The 14032-nt window shown below is 32.3% G+C and overlaps 1 protein-coding gene across 1 annotated transcript in view; it reads right to left on the minus strand.

Annotated features, from left to right (window-relative positions):
- The window catches only part of TFPI (tissue factor pathway inhibitor), a gene marked incomplete at its 3' end in the record, with an annotated part of 102209 nt that extends 88456 nt beyond the window's left edge, over positions 1 to 13753 (minus strand). The window contains exons 1-3 of the mRNA XM_015543209.2: positions 13687 to 13753; positions 12532 to 12596; positions 9588 to 9690 (exon numbers count right to left, since the gene is read on the minus strand). The remainder of the gene's footprint in view (positions 1 to 9587; positions 9691 to 12531; positions 12597 to 13686) is intronic.
- Between the last annotated feature and the right edge of the window lie 279 nt (positions 13754 to 14032).

The following is a 14032-nucleotide window of genomic DNA, read 5'->3' on the forward strand; positions in this document are numbered from 1 at the left end:
TTTTAATCACACAAACAGAGCTCTTATTATTTAATAACAGCTCTATATAAACATAAATTTTTATGAATAAAACATTAAAGCTTTATGTAACATGAAATATTCTAGATCATAGAAAAAGGGAATGTTTCTTATATCATTTTACATATTTATCATAATCCTAATATCATAACACATTAGGAAACTCTAGAATAATTCACTTAGCACTATTAATTTTCTAAATACATTGATTAGAAATATAATTTCCCATAGTATGAAAATAATAACACCAGAAGCAGAAAGGAGTTAGAAATATAACTTTTGTTCAGAATTAGGGCACCAAATAAGCAATTACACATACACATTAAAAAGAAACCCCAGGGGTGCCTGGATGACTCAGTTGGTTAAGTGTCCACTTTGGCTCAGGTCATGATCTCACAGTTCATGGGTTCAAGCCTCACATCGGGCTCTCTGTTGTCAGCACGGAGCCCACCTCAGATCCTCTGTCCTCCTCTTTCTTTGTCCCTCCCCCACTCACACGGTGCTCTCTCTCAAAAATAAATAAACAACAACAAAAAAAAGGAAAAATACAAATATTTAAAAAAAGAAAAACCATATGTCAAGAAATATTTGTTAAAATTCTATATGCAATCAGAATTTCTAAGCATTATTAAGGAAAGAGGAATCGACAGAAATTGCTTAAAAACAATGAAGAATATTCATACACACACACATACACAGATAAACCAGCAAACAATACATAAAACAGTGAAACACTGAGATAATTAAAAGTAACAAAAAGACAGAAATGTCCATTATCATGAAATTTTTCAATATTATTTTTGGCACTTTAGATCTGTACTGCCCAATACATTAGCTATTGTCCACATGTGAATGTTTAAATGATTTACAATTAAATCAAACTTAAAAGTCAATTCCACAGTTATACTAGCCATGTGCACCTAGTAACTCCCCTGTTGGTAGTGAAGATTTAAAGCATTTCCATCATCACAGAAAATTCTGTTGGATAGTGCTGTTCTTCTAGATATGCAACAAGACAATAAAAAAAAATTGTATACACATTGAAATAGGGAGAGAAACTTACTCTTAGATGTAGGCAACCAGATTGTATACCTAGAAAACTGAAGAAACTACAAGTACATCAGTAAGGAAATTTGTTGACTGTTTAGGTTAATACACACAAAAAAATCAATGTAGCCTTTTTTCTCTATTAACAATTACCATTGCAAAATGGAAATAAAAAATACTCTGTTATTGTAGCAAATAATGAACACATAAATAGTAAACAGTAAATGACAGAGTACCCATATATAAATTTAATGGCAAAAATGAAAAAATCTGTATAATTTGTTTTCGGTGTATTTCTGATGGGCATTAAACAGGACCTGTGCAAAATGGAGAAACTATGTACCTAAATAGAAATGATTGCAAAATTAATGAATAATTTCAAGCAATTCCATAATAATTTGATTTTTACTTTAGATTTTAAATAAGATTTTATATTTCAGAAGAATTATACCTAGTAAAATTACAAAGACAAACTGGAAGAAGAGGTTCTGTTCTTGCTTTACTAGATATTAAAATTGAATATGAAAACATATGCAAAAGAAAGTATATTATCTCATTAAGGTGCATAGTAACTCGTGGAATATATAAAAAGCCTAAAAGAGTCTAACATGGTGTTATATAGGAAATAATTCAGTGGGAAATTGTTTATTTAATAAATGTTGCTGTGGGTTGATTAATCATCTGACAAAAGAAAAGCCAGATTGTTATTTCATTATTTAAAAACCACTGTCAATGAAGTAAATGCTTAAATGTAAAGAAAATGAACAAAAATAGTAGAAAAATGAAGTGCTATCGGTGTTACTAAATGCAGAACATATTCAGAAAACAGAAAAGGGATAAAAGTATAAAAGGGATATATTTAACTACACATTTTTATTGTGTGGCAAAAGATACCACAAAGTAGCTAATGACAAATGATAGTAGTAAAGGCTAAATAAGTATATCTTAATATAAAAAGTTAATGTATCCTACAAATATTTCTGATAAGTTGATTTAAGAAAAGACAAATACCAAGCTAGAAAAATGGCAGTTGTGGCAGACATGGTTAATAGCCATCAAATATTCCCCAAATATACCTCATTTGTCTTGCCCAGACCTACTAACAGTCTGATACCATAAGACTAGGTAGCGTGAGAAGTCACAGATAGTATCTGAAAGCTAAGGATGCAAAGAGCTTTTATGTCTCCTCTGCAATTCTTTGAGTTTTTGGAAGCTCTCTTGGAACAAATACCATAGGTAGTTCAGATATAACACTGAAGGGTCTTTTCCAGTCTAAGTCCCTGAGTGACTGTGGATCTGGGTTTGCTGCTAATTCATTCTGGGCGTGTAACATGATTGAGAAATAAAATTCTCCTGTGTTAAGCCATCAAAGTTTCTGGGTTAGTATATTATCAAAGCATATCCTAGATTATCCTAATACAGCAGGCAAGTTATAGAAGAAGAAATAAAACAGTAACATGATCATTAGGAATATTTCAGCCTCACAGGAAGGCAAGTTAAAGCAATAATTAAATAATATTTTTGTCTTCAGATTTACCAAACTTTCAAAATTTGATAATATCCAGTGCTATGACACAATAGGAGAAAATGAAACTCTTTTTCACTTTTTTCATGATTTGTTACAAGTTTTGGAAAACCAATTTGTAATATATATTAAACAAACAACAAAACACATAGTCTTTAACCCAGCATTTCCACTTTAAAAGATGTGTCCATGGAATATCATGTAAAAATAAAAGCAATAGTAGTTACATGCATACACATACAAAGATGTTTGTTGCAGGCAGCATGATTTCAATATAAAACTAAATAGCTGGAATACTGAACATCTAGCAATAGAAAAAAGGTTGAACAGGCTTTTGACCTAAGGAATGGTCAATATGTTTGTCAAGAGAATTTTTTCAAAGTTCAAGTGTACTATTTGTGACCCATATTTTTGTAAAAGAAACGAATAATCTCTACATGTGCATGTATCTAAGATATTCATATGAATATAGGGAAAGTATGAAAGAATATACTAAAGACTGTTGAAATTAAGTCAATATTGTGGGAAAAGAAATACAAGAGTGGAGATGATTAAAGCTTTCTTTATACATTTTTGTATCGTCTTTACTTGAGACAATGTGTACGTACTAACTTAGGGATGAAAGAAGAAAGAAGTCATTTCTAAATATTACAAGGAGAATTTTATGCGCTTCTGAGCCTTTCATGTGCAGAGATATTAACATTATTTGTTAACAATTTCATAATGGGTAATTAGCAAAAACTATGTTTTTCTCTCAAGATTTCTATCGTTTGACTTTACTTATGTTGCATAAAAATAGAAATGGGTTCTAATTATGTTGAAAGGATATATCAATAAGTGTCTTAATGTTATGTTAATATAGTCAATTCTGTGTGAACAAGTTATGTTAGCTTAAGTGAAAATCATTGAGATAAAATGTGTTTCCCTGTAAGTTTCATCTATTGCTAATAATTTTCCTGTAAGCCTAAAAAATGTTATCTCCACAGGGAGACTTCAAGTATTTAAAGGTAACTATTACTGATTATTTATGCTTTTCTTTCTTGGCTTAAACATTTTCAAGTTTCTTCAGCTCTCATATTACAAATTTCAACACCTAAACTCTTCTTAAGATGCTTTAACTTGTCAATGACTGTCTTAAAATAGGCAACAAAAACTGAACATAGTATTCCAGATGCAGTCTAGCCACCTGGAGTTCACCATTGACTTATTTCTCCCTTTGTTTTTGAAAAAAAATTAAAATAAAAACATAAAACCAGAATAAAAATAGAAATTAAAAAAATTAAGGCAATTTAAATAAAAACCTTTATTGTGAATAGGCTATATCAAACCTGTGGTCAGCTAAGATCTCTTAACATTTACTTTTTAGTGTGAACTATTATCACATTGTATCTCTGTTATATTTTTGTAACTCGTGACATTTTGTATGTACCTCTGTTAATTTCATAGTGGGGGCATTCCATTTTTTTCATCCTATCATGATCGCATTAAATTGTGATTTTTTAAAAAAAATCCATGTATTAACTTTTACCACTATGGTTTTAGAAATGGTAAATTAGGGGCTCCTGGGTTGCTCAGTTGGTTAAGCGTCTGACTTTGGCTCAGGTCATGATCTTGTGGCTGTTGAGTTTCAGCCTCACGTCAGGCTCTGTGCTGACAGCTGGGAACCTGGAGTCTGCTTCAGATTCTGTGTCTCCCTCTCTCTCTGCCCCTCCCTCCCCTCAAAAAAAAACATTAAAAAAAATAAAATAAAGATAGAAATGATAAGCTACAATGAAAATATTGAATTACTCACTGCCACAGAGTAGCATGACTGTGAAGTCCTCCACATCCCAAACACACACAACACCCAATTTAATTTATGCAAGTTTGTAATATACCTACACATTCACCATTTCACTCAATATTCACTTTCCAAATATTCAATAAGAATGATGAATAATCCCATGAAACATCTTGGTAATGATCTACCATTCAGGGGAAGACATGCATTCAGTGCAAGAGATTAATATTGTAAATGATTGTTGTTTGACTCTTTTTTAATTAACAGACTCTGCTTTTGAGGACAGTTTAGATTTACTTTAAAAATGAGAAGATAGTACAGAGTTCCATATTATTCCATACAAGCAGTTTCATATTACCCCATTATTATTAACTTACTGCATTATGTAGCACATTTGTTACAATTGATGAATTAACATTGATATATTATTATTAACTAAAGTCTGTAGTTAATATTGAGGCTCACAATTGTACAGTTCTATGGGTTTTAATAAATGCATAGTGTCATGTATTCACCTTTACAGCATCATATGGAATCTTTAGAATAGTTTCACTGCCCTAAAAATCCTCTGTGCTTCATCTATTCATCCCTCTCTTCTGATAACCACTAAACATTTTAATTTCTCTATAGCTTTGTCTTTTCCAGAATGTCATATAATTAGAATTATACACTACATAGTCTTTTTAGACTAGCTTTGCTTTCTTGAAAATATGCATTTAGCTTTGCTCCATGCCTTTTTGTGGCTTGATAGCTCATTTCTTTTTATGGCTAAATACTCCTCTGTTGTGTGGGTGTATCACAATTGTTTTTTCACTCACCTACTGAATGATATTTTTGTCGCTTCCAGTTTGGGGTGATTATGATTAGAGCTGCTATAAATATTTGTGTGTAGGTTTTTGTATGGACATAAGGTTTTAGTTTATATCAGTAAATGCTAAAGAGCACAATTGCTGGACCAGATGATAAGACCATTTTTAGCTTTTTAAGAAACTGCAGACTTTCGCAGCAGGTGGCCATAACGTTTTGTATTCCCACCAGCAATGAATGAGAATTCCTGTTGCTCTACATACTTACCAGCATTTGTTATAATCAGTATATTTTTATTTTAGCCTTCTATTAAGTGTGTAGTGATATATTGTTGTTTTAACTTGCAATTCCCTTGTGACATAGGACACTGCATTTGAAGAGTTCTTCGTATATTTTGGGTATAATCCTTTATCAGCCATGCTTTGCAAATATTTTCTCCCAATCCATGGCTTATTTTTTCATTCTCTAAGTGATTGACTGGTTTATATTTTCACCCAATGATTTGTTATATGGATACATTCTTAGAACATTTAAAACAAATAGAGAAAATGTGTGTAGTTTAATACTTAATAACACTTTTTATTTTCCTTGTATAGCAAATCTAAAACATATTCTTTGATTAAATCTCAGTTGTCACTGGATGTCACTGTTGCTTTACAAAATATGACTGTTTTGTTCATAAAGACTGTTAGGAACATTTCCTAAATAAGCACTTTATTAAAAGAAGAAAATCCACATTGTTAAGTACCTGTCAATTAGGTTTAGGTACAAGCTACATAGGATATCAATAATTAGGTAAACATTTATTTTTTAATTTACAAGATATTAGTTTATTGCTAAACTTACAGACATGTTTCACATAGCACAAAGAATTCACTAGGAAGACTATACAGAACTAAGATAGTTTTTTGAACAATAATTTTTTCAAGGTAGAGGATTAAGATTTAGTCCACATATGGTACATGGCTAATATGTAGCACATTAAGAAATTTCAAAGTATTTTATTACTTACAAAACATTTTAAATCAATATATGTAATATATATAATATATATATTTAAATATGTGTATGTAAACATATTTACATACATATATGCTCAAGCACTAAAAACCTAAATGCTTAATATGGAATAAATTCATCCTATAGACACTTTTTATCATAACCTCCGTATAACCCCTAGATATCATAACCATCAGGTAAACCTGCCTCTACAGATCAGTTTTTCTTACAAAATGCCTTATAGTGAAACAGTTTTTGCACATGTCATTCCATGCCTTCCTTTGTCCCACCCCATTGTCAGGCTAAACTATTCCACTGTAAGCATCCTTTCCTGAAAGACTCCTATATTGGAGTCTTATTTTACATTATCTTAGATCTGCCCTATGGGGCTATAAACTTTCTGAAGGTGGTAGAGTATCTGCTTTATTTATTCCTAATGTCCAGTAGCACATATAACATCATTCGTAAAAATGTGTTTAATTGTGAAACTTTGGTTAGCAATGACTACTTCAACAGTGTAAAATATTTAATACTAAAAGTCACTTACAATCATAAGAAATATTACTAAAAACTCATTTGGAGAGATATGGATAAAGTTCTAAATCTAAAATAAATATAATTGATAAATAATTTACTTAATTATTCCTTAGACCAAAGGATATAACTAATTACTCTGTTACATATCTATACCTAAGTCTGAAATGGGTGGCACTTCCAGTGTGTTATATTAGTCACAGAACATAATATTTCTAGTCGTGTTAATTGTTTGTGCAGGTTATATTCCTAGGCATCTAATTGGATTTATGTAACAATGAATCCCCCATTTTCTCTATGCAAGTTTTTCTCAGCTTCATATATTTTGTAGGAACAGAAGCGGAAACAGTTTGCAGTGGAGACTACATGGCTCTCAGAACACATTGCTGAGGTTGCACAGAACTTTGCAAGGGATACAAAAAATTGGTTTAGGTATTTGCATTTCATATCAGAATTGGAACACAACTTTAGATCTCTATATTGAATGGGAATGTAACAAGACAAAAATCCTCTGGGATTTACAGCACAGAATTAGGGCATAGGGTTTCTGAACACCTAAACTTGACATAATGAAAATAACACCTAAACTTGACATAATGAAAATAAAGGAAACAGACAAACTCACTCTCCAAAATAAAACAACGAAGATTCAATACATTCTCTTAATATACCAATCCTATGTATAATCTTTCCTATGTATGATCACGTTTTCCTATGTATTATCCTTTCTAATTTAAAAAATACTTTATACAACAAGCAATTATGTCACTATGAACCTGATTTGTTGAGTGCATTAGAGAGGGTATATAGATACAAGAGACTGTCTTATCTGTACAAAGCAATAGCCATTGGTAGCATTCATTGTTGGTCCTTGGAAGATGATTGTTAACAAAAGTCTTCAAAAATATAGACTGACAAAAATAATACTCTTAAGTCACAGTTAGGAAAACATATATAAAATAATATGCTTATGCAGAATGAATCAGAAATCTTATGATCCGTGATATTATGGTGAAAGAGTGGTTTGCTAAAAATTACTTGAAACTCACAGCACATGATCAACTTTATGTGATAGAGGTGTATTAAAAATTTGGGTTCACTTAAAAGAATAAATACTTTGGAAGGAACAAAAAGGAAAATAATTACAGTGAATTACAGTGTTGTTAAGTAATATATATTCAAAAACAGTTATGAAATTTCTCTTGTTTTTGTAATAAAACCTACACATAAAAAATCCCTCTTTTCTACACACCAATAAAATCAGTGGTTTTTTTAAAGGATGGGTTGTGTTTAATATGGATATAGAGTGACTCATGCAACCATCCACCATGGTATTCTGTTGATTTCTAAAGCAATGCATATGGGAACGTTATTTGCCATGGTAAAATGTGAATGTGAACATTTCAATGATGTTACTAAGAGAAATGGTAATGAGAATTTTTGTCCTGCAACTATCTATAATTAGTTTATTATCGATGGAAAGAAGATTTTCATCAGTATAGATTATCTGATAATCATGCAGAATAAAACAATAGGATCAAATCTGTATTACCATAGTAGATAAAGAAGTTGACTTTGTATCTGAGAAACAAAGGAATATATAAATATAGGTAATGAAGAAAGGCAATTGGCAACTGAAACTACTTACCATGGTAAGTAGGTATAAATCTAAGATTTATTGATACTGGTACAAGGAGAGCATTTTTAAAACTTATTTATTTGAGAGGAAGAGCATGCAAATGTGCAAGCAGGGGAGGGGCAGAGAGAGGGAGAGAGAATCCCAAGCAAGCTCTGCACTGTCAGTGCAGAGCCTGATGCAGGGCTTGATCCCATGAACCATGAGATCATGACCTGAGCCAAAATCAAGAGTCTGCCGCTTAACCAACTGAGCCACCCAGGCGACCCCTAAGGAGACCATTTTTAAATATAATACAGTTTGTAGGGGAGATTGCTACTTTCTCCCGATATCATGGTAACCATATAATTTATTTTGCAAATTGGAAGTTCTCTAACAGTGAAGGAGCTTAAATATTAAGGGATTCCAGAAGGACTACATTTTTACCTGAATTTACAGCAATTTTTACCTGAATTTACAGCAAACTTGGATACGTGTTCAGTCTACCTAAGGTCCATTCTCTACTTCTCTTAGGATAATAACAGAGATATTAGAACATATTAATGTGCATAAAAGAATTTGTATTGCAAGAATGTATAGTAAAAATGTATATTTCATAATATTGGAAATATTTATACATAAATATTACAATATGCATTTCTTCAGATAAATGATTTGAGTTCTTTAGATAACAACTCAGGGCAACATAATTGCAAAGCATATGCCTGGGAATCCAAGCAATTACTAATAACTAAATTTATCTATAATCTATCGATCGATCTATTTAACATCACCTATCTATCTTAAAAAATTCATGTAAGGTGAAAATGGTCTTAATAGAAAAATTGCTAAATCAACCAACATTGACTAAATTATGCAAAATTAATGATTCAACACGTATGTCTATGTAGCTGATATAAGTAAGTACCGTCTTAATTCTTGACTGCATTAAAGAGTGGGAAATCAGTGAAAAATTGTAAAAGCATTCAAATGTTTTTCTTGGTAAATTAATTTTCTCATGTTTTGATAAGGCTAATGCTAATTTACTTTGGAAACTACCTTTGCTATAGCCTCCACTATGTTCCAGAAGCTAGTCATCATTTACCTCTTTATTCTCAAAATCAATCATCACACCTTATATTTTATAGTACCTGATAATTTATAAAATGTTTTTATATCCATACATGATCCTGATAGTTTCATTATGAGTGATACATATGAATATTTATGCATTCAGTTTGAGTGAGAAGGAATAAAATTACCTTCAATGTATGCAGATTTTCTTTTAAATTTAGTTCTACCAAAGAACCACTTCGATTGGTTTGACAAGCAAGTTTCAAGCTTTGACATGCACTTTGTGTATTCCTGCATATAAACAACCCAAACACAGTGGTTTAAAATGGTGTAAAAGGCCAGACAGTAAATATTTTACACAGTGTGGACCACACGCTGTTGCTTTTGCATGTTGTTATTATTGTTGTTTATCTCTTAAAAATATAAAAAGGATTGATTCTTAGGTTGAAGTCCCATACATAAAAAAGTTGAAGGATGGATTTGGCCTGTGGTTGTGGTTTTCCCAGCCTCGCTTAAACAACAACCATTTTATTTGCCCTAATTCTGTGGATCAGAAATTTGGGCTGGGTTTTGCTAAGTGGTCTTTTTCTGGTCTCACTGATATCATGGCTCTGGTTAACTAAGACCTCAGCTGGAACTGTATGGTCTAAGACAGCCCAATTCACATCTGAGTTTGGTGCTGATTGTAAGCTGTGTTGTGGTGTCTCTCATCCTTCAGGAGGCTGACCCCAACTTCTTCAAACAATTACCTGAGGATTCTAAGATCATATTGGAAACCACAAGTTAGAAGTCCAGCCCTGATTCAAAGGAATGGGAAATAAACATCACCTAGTGATGGGAGAGTATAAAACCACATTAAAGGTGCATGCATACATGGATAAAAGTAATTATAGCAGCTATTTTTATAATAAACATATCACATTAAGATCTAGAAACTTGATTATTTTATGTTAATGATAAGATTTGCTGGAAAGAAGTCCTATGACAAGCTAACCTAGCATACCAGTTTATTAATTTGCAAAGGGATTTGACTGCCAAGAAGCCCACAATGCTTGTGCCAGCCAAAAATATATATATTTTTTTCTATAAACAACATGGAAGTCCACATTTTTTCCTAAAGTTTGCTTCATAAGGAGGAAACTGGTGTGTTTTTGGCATGGGAAACATGAGGTATGGGTAGGAGTAAATTTTTTCATGCTTACTATCCTTGGGACAGATGCTCTGACTTGGGGCTTTCAACATAGATACCAGCTTCCCTAGCCTGTGTTCCTTTACTGCAGAGGCATAAAACATAAATAGAGTTTCACAGACTCTCCTAAGCTAGATATGGCATAGGTTCTACCTTGCAGTTGTTCTATCAGATTCAGAAGGAAAAGAAAAAACAAGCATGAATCATGTGTGAGGACAGTAGCTTAGCTTCTGAACACCATGATGGTGGTGTATATATACATACTCTGTAAAGCTTTTAGCATTCAAACTAATCTATAAATTCAATACAATTAAAATTAACATTCCAGAAGTTTTGTAGAATTTGATTACTCGATTTAAAATTTTTCATGTAAGGGGCACCTGGGTGGCTCAGTTGGTTAAGTGTCCAACTTCGGCTTAGGTCATGATCTCACAGGTCGTGAGTTCAAGCCCCACATCGGGCTCTGTGCTGATAGCTCGTAACCTGGACCCCGCTTTGGATTCTGTCTCTCTCTCTGTCTCTCTCTCTCTTCCCCTCCCCAGCTGACACTCTGTCTCTCTCCTTCAAAATAAATAAACATTTAAAAATTAAAAAAAAAATAAAATAATTTTTTTAATGTAAGAGTTATTGCCCAAAGATAGCTAAATGAGTTCTAAACACAAAAGAATGCCTCCTTTATCAGATATTAAGACACACTGTAAAGATACAACAATCAAAACCTCATGATATGTGCATATGACCAAAAAAGCCCCAACTAGAACAAGGTAACAAAACAATAAAAAAAAAAAAGTTCCATTAACACAAGGCAACTTGGTTGTCATGGTTTAACAAACCAGTGGGGGAAAGGACAGATTGTTTACGTGGTGGGAATGAGAAACTGGCTTAAATCTATAGAAAAATAAAGTTTACCTGGAGCTCAAATCTATATGTAACTATTAGGTGGATCAAAGACTTCAGTGTGAAAGGCAAAGTATAGTGCTAATTCTAAAAGTAAGAGAGACTATTTTTGTTACTATGATGTCATGAAGTATTGCCAAAGTCCCCAGTGAATGAAATGTATTTATTCACACTTCTCTTCAGTGAAGGAAACAATAGAGAATTCAAGAAGGTAAATTACAGGCTGGGGGAAGATGATTAATACCGAGGGATTAGAACCTAAGATAACAGAGTAAACTCTGCCCATTAACAAGAAAAAGACCAGAAACTAAGAGAAAAACATTCAAAGGAGGTAAGTATTTATTAGAATTAATGTGCTGGCTAAAGTGTTCATGAGGAGATGTTCAACTTTACAAATAATCAAATAAATAAATACAAATATTTAAAACATCAGTGTCACAGGGTGAACGACCTGGTTTGCCTAGCATAACCTGTTTATGATTTATATCTCTTTGCAGTTATCATTATCTCTTCTTAGCTATTAAAAATGCTCTGGTTTGGATAGATAAGATTATATATTTTCTTATTAGCTATTGTGTTCTATGCTTCAAACGTGAAATAAGTAAGCAGACTGTACCAAGTTGTTGAAAAGACTATAGAAAATTAAGAGCAGATTAATCTTGCTGATGGGAGCGTAAGCTGTCAGTGCTACTATGGAAGGCTAACTACCAACCCTTATTGGGACTGTAACTGTGTGTTTCCTCTCACACTGCAGTCCCCCCACTGACTGTTTGCCCAAATGACACTGTCACTATTTGTTACTGCATGACTGTGGTAGCAGGAAATTGGGGGCACTTATGTATCCATGAACAGAAAAATTAAAAATGATTTGAAATGGGATACTGTGCAGAATTTAGCTCTTGGAACTAGATAAATATAAAACAAAAATCGTCAACTATAATGTTAAATGAAAAAAATTGGAGAAATTATACTTGTAGGTAAATATCATTTGTACAGATTAAAAACACAGCCATAAAATAAAATTATTTAAAAATAAGAGTACATACATATTAAAGACATATACCAAACACAGTAGAGTGAAGCAATGGGAAGAGGCAATGGGGGCGAAAACCTGTGGTGAAGGAGAAAACATGCAATGTAAATTGAGGAAGCATGGGGGTGTGTGTGCATGTTTATACTGTACAATATTATCCTATGTATAGTAGCATATTTATTTCTCTCTTGCATAACTTAGCAATAGGCTTTCAGTTTACATTTTCTTGAGCCTTTATCTTTGAAAAGTAACACTACGTAAACAGCCATATATTTATTTATTTTTATGTATGTATGTATGTATGTATGTATGTATGTAGTAACACTACATAAACAGCCATATATTTATTTATTTTTATGTATGTATGTGTATGTATGTATGTATGTAGTAACACTACATAAACAGCCATATATTTATTTAGTTTACATTTCCTTGAGCCTTTATCTTTGAAAAGTAACACTACATAAACAGCCATATATTTGTTTATTTTCCTTCAATTATTGGAAGTATTTCTGTAGTCTATAATTCTTTGTTGGACACAAGGAAGAGCCAAATAAAATTACTTTAAATATTTGTTTGAAACAATTCCAGATTTGAAGGAAAAATATTAGTATGGATATACACAGTGAAATCAGTGAATTACAGTGGAGCCACAATGATTAGTTGTAAGAATAAACCACTTTTCAATTGATCTTTTGACACTCTAAATCAATGACTGACACCACCAGCAATCACACATATAGACTGATTCTTCAAATTTCAATTGGCTTGGTGATGTTTGTATTTGACTTTTGTGGAAACAAAGAACATAATAAAGAGAAACAACATTATACAAGTCAAAAATAAAAATAACTTACTGGCTCTGGAAAATTTAGTTAACTCAGAATTCTGGCAAAACATACAGAATATCTTAGATTTTGCTTATGTAATAAAAGATATATATTTATACAAATAAAATACATTCACTAAAAGATGTCTTTACTAATTTTTCTAACATTTACTGATGGCCAAACACTGGCTTCTGAATTGCTTTTATATTTCATCACCTACATTTTATCCTCATAACAGCCCCATGAGTTAATGTTTAGTATGGGTTCAACTGAAGTTAATGGTGATTCTCCTATCTAATTTAAGCGAAGAGGGTTTTAATACAGGGAATGGTACTTACAAAACTCTGGAAAAGACTGGAGGATCAGTCATTAACCTGTACTCCTAAGAATCACTTCCAGCAAAATACCATAAGACCAGCCCACTGAAGATTCTATCTATGACAAACACAATCTGAGATTTCTGGTCACTGATTCTAGAATTACACTACTTTTGTCAGTCTTGGAGCGAGGTAATAACCAGCAGAACTGATGATTCTAGAATCCCGCCCCTTTGGCTGGAGACTAGGAATCAGAAAACTGCTCTCCAATGATTGTCTTCTACTTGATCTACTTAAGGAAAAGAGAAACTTGAAGCTTAGCCGCTCTTCTCTAGTGATTTACTTCTGGAATCTAAGTCTCAAGCAG

This window comes from Panthera tigris, chromosome C1 (genome assembly GCF_018350195.1).
Source record: "Panthera tigris isolate Pti1 chromosome C1, P.tigris_Pti1_mat1.1, whole genome shotgun sequence".
Classification (NCBI taxonomy): Eukaryota; Metazoa; Chordata; class Mammalia; order Carnivora; family Felidae; genus Panthera; species Panthera tigris.